The following is a 4035-nucleotide window of genomic DNA, read 5'->3' on the forward strand; positions in this document are numbered from 1 at the left end:
GAGGGAACGAACCTAATAAGACCAGCAGGGGGAAACGAACAGAAGGGAAAGCATAATGACAAGACAATATATGACAAAACATGACAGTACCCCCCACTCACCGAGCGCCTCCTGGCGCTCTCGAGAGGAACACTGGCGGCAACGGAGGAAATCATAGATCAAACGGTCCAGCACGTCCCGAGAAAGAACCCAACTCCTCTCCTCAGGACCGTAACGAAAAAACGAAAAAAAGGGAAACTAGGGTACTACTCTAAAAAAAAAAAAATGAGACACGGGTAGAGAACTGAAAACTTTAGAGCAAACAGGACCAAACAGGCCAGGAGAGTAACAACTAGGGACAGACTGAGACACAGCAAGGGCAGGAACAAGAACAGGAGAGATGCGATGGCAGGGAACAGACTGAGACCCAGCAAGACCAGGAGCAGAAGCAGAAAAATACGCACAAGGGTGGACCCCATCGTCAGTATCGGAGCGCTGGGACAGAATGGCTCCCACGCCCACCCCCGACGCGTCAACCTCAACAAAAAACTGTTTAGTGACGTCAGGTGCAACAGGGATAGGAGCGGATGCAAAATGCTTCTTAAAGAGATCAGAACAACAATCATACGACCGGTGAGGAGGAAGGGAGTTGGTTCTGGACCGACTGAAGACCGTGCGCAGACCATGATATTCCTCCGGCACTCCTGTCAAATCACCAGGTTCCTCCTGAGAAGAGGGGACAGAACAAACAGGAGAAATAGCAGACATTAAACACTTCACATGACAAGAAACGCTCCAGGAAAGGACAGAACCACTAGACCAATCAAAAGAAGGATTATGACACACTAGCCAGGGATGACCCAAAACAACAGGTGTAAAAGGTGAACAAAAAATCAAAAAAGAAATGGTCTCACTATGGTTACCAGATACAGTGAGGGTTAAAGGTAGTGTTTCATATAATATACTGGGGAGAGGACTACCATCCAAGGCAAACATGACCGTGGGCTCCCTAACTGTCTGAGAGGAATGTCATGTTCCCGCGCCCAGGCTTCGTCCATAAAACAGCCCTCTGCCCCAGAGTCTATTAATGCACTGCAGGATGCTGCCGATCCGGTCCAGCGTAGATGGACCGGTAAAGTAGTACATGTTCTTGACGGAGAGGACCGTCTAGTAGCGCTTATCAGTCGCCCTCCGCTTACTGATGAGCTCTGGCCTTTAACTGGACATGAAATGACAAAATGACCAGCGGAACCGCAATAGAGACAGAGGCGGTTGGTGATTCTCCGTTCCCTCTCCTTAGTCGAGATGCGAATACCCCCAGCTGCATGGGCTCAACACCTGAGTCAGTGGGGAAAGACGGTAGTGTCGGAGAGAGGGGAGACACAGTTAACGCGAGCTCTCTTCTATGAGCTCCGAAGATCTACCCGTCGTTCAATGCGAATAGCGAGTTCAATCAAAGAATCCACGCTGGATGGAACCTCCCGAGAGAGAATCTCATCCTTAACCTTAGCGTGGAGTCCCTCCAGAAAACGAGCGAGCAACGCCTGCTCGTTCCAGTTACTGGAGGCAGCAAGAGTGCGAAACTCTATTGAGTAATCCGTTATGGATCGATTACCTTGACATAGGGAAGACAGGGACCAGGAAGCTTCTTTCCCAAAAACTGAGCGATCAAAAACCCTTATCATCTCCTCTTTAAAGTTCAGATAATTGTTAGTACACTCAGCGCTTGCCTCCCAGATAGCTGTGCCCCACTGCCGAGCCCGACCAGTAAGGAGTGATATGACGTAGGCAATCCGAGCTCTCTCTCTTGAGTATGTGTTGGGTTGGAGAGAGAACACGATATCACACTGGGTGAGAAAGGAGCGGCACTCAGTGGGCTGCCCAGAATAACAAGGTGGGTTATTAACCCTAGGTTCCGGAGGCTCGGAAGAACCGGAAGTAGCTGGTGACACGAGACGAAGACTCTGATACTGTCTTGAGAGGTCGGAGACCTGAGCGGCCAGGGTCTCAACGGCATGCCGAGCAGCAGACAATTCCTGCTCGTGTCTGCCGAGCATCGTCCCTGGAACTCGAGAGTAGAGTAGAGAGAATCCATAGTCGCTGGGTCCATTCTTGGTCGGATCCTTCTGTTATGCAGGTGAATGAGGACCCAAAAGCGACTTGGCGAAAACAGAGTCTTTAATCCAGTAAAGTAAAATACAATCAAAAAACACAACTTCCACTCGTAATGACGAGAACCGACTGGAGACTCGATCTTGAACAGCAGGTAGCCTCGGGAAGGCACTTGAACCTAGCAGACTCAGACACCTGCTCACCACGCAGCATCTGAGGGAAACACGACACGACTGGGCGATACACAAACACAGCACGGTGACCAATACATACAAGGATCCGACAGGACAGGAACGGAAAACAAAGGAAGAAATAGGGACTCTAATCAGGGGAAAGGATCGGGAACAGGTGTGGGAAGACTAAATGATTGATTAGGGGAATAGGAACAGCTGGGAGCAGGAACGGAACGATAGAGAAAGAGAGAGCGAGAGAGTGAGAGAGGGAGGGAGAGAGAGGGATAGAAAGAGGGAACGAACCTAATAAGACCAGCAGGGGGAAACGAACAGAAGGAAAGCATAATGACAAGACAATATATGACAAAACATGACAGTGAGAGAGAGAGAGAGAGAGAGAGAGAGAGAGAGAGAGAGAGAGAGAGAGAGAGAGAGAGAGAGAGAGAGAGAGAGAAATGCCAGAACTGGAGAAAGAGAATTTATGTCCATGCGGCCAGACAACACAGAAACTGGAGAGGCACAAGCTCATAAAAAAGCACTCTGCCCCTCCCCTCTGTGCTTTTATCCCTCTCTCTCCCACCTCTTCTCCCCTTTGGAAAGTGTCGCTCCTTGACTGGCAGGTCCCCTCACTCTGATGTTCCCGCTGGACCGTGGGTAACCCAGGGTCACGCCAACCATATTCCCTTCATGGCGGAGTCTACCGTGTCAACTAGCATGGTTGGCCAAGGTTACCAAACCAAGGGCAACCGGTAGTGTTTATCCCAGGTGCTCCCTCCTCTTCCACAAGTAACTATGTCAACGGCCCACCGTTTTACCGTTAACATGCTGGACACGAGACACAATCTATGTCAGAGATGGGCAACTTTGATGGGGCTGGGGGACCCCAAAAAAATCTGATTCTCATCATGAGGGGCCACAGTGGTTCGCAGATCTGCGTATCCTCAACCATACCCACACATGCAGTCAGTTGGCCCTAGTGTTTTGGGGGCCCTAAGCAAACATTTTAGTGGCACCCATCTTGACAGTAGACAGAAAGTGTCGAGGTCCTGCAATTCTACACATTTTTTCATAGGGTGGAGAGAAATCATTTAAGTTTTTAGTATGATATCTGAGTGAGAGTGACAAACCAAATCAATTGGGGGCCCTCCGGTCGTTAATTCAACCATGATTATTACAAGTTTAGATAGCTGGTTAGATTAATTTAAAACTGCTGATGCACAACCAAATTTCAATATTGCAACTCTCAACAATAATTTCTTCTAGATCCCACCTGTTTTGAGACCCACATTTTTTGCAAACAAATAATAATTTAAAAATATATATACATACACCTTAGCTCTGTCAGGAGGAATGGGCCAAAATTTGCCCAACTTATTGTGGGAAGCTTGTTGAAGGCTACCCGAAACGTTCGACCCAAGTTAAACAATTTAAAGGCAATGCTACCAAATACTTATTGAGTGTATGTAAACTTCTGATCCAATGGGAATGTGATGAAAGAAATAAAATAAATAAAAGCTGAAATAAATCATTCTCTCTACTGTTATGCTGACATTTCACATTCTTAAAATAAAGTGGTGATCCTAACTGACCAAAGACAGGGAATTTTTACTAGGATTAAAAGTCAGGAATTGTGAAAAACTGAGTTCAAATGTATTTGGCTAAGGTGTACGAAAACTTCTGACTTCAACGGTATGCTTGGGGTCATTGTCCATTTGGAAGACCCATTTGCCACCAAGCTTTAACATGGCTGATGTCCCTCATGATGCCATCT

This window comes from Oncorhynchus gorbuscha, linkage group LG13 (assembly GCF_021184085.1).
Source record: "Oncorhynchus gorbuscha isolate QuinsamMale2020 ecotype Even-year linkage group LG13, OgorEven_v1.0, whole genome shotgun sequence".
Classification (NCBI taxonomy): Eukaryota; Metazoa; Chordata; class Actinopteri; order Salmoniformes; family Salmonidae; genus Oncorhynchus; species Oncorhynchus gorbuscha.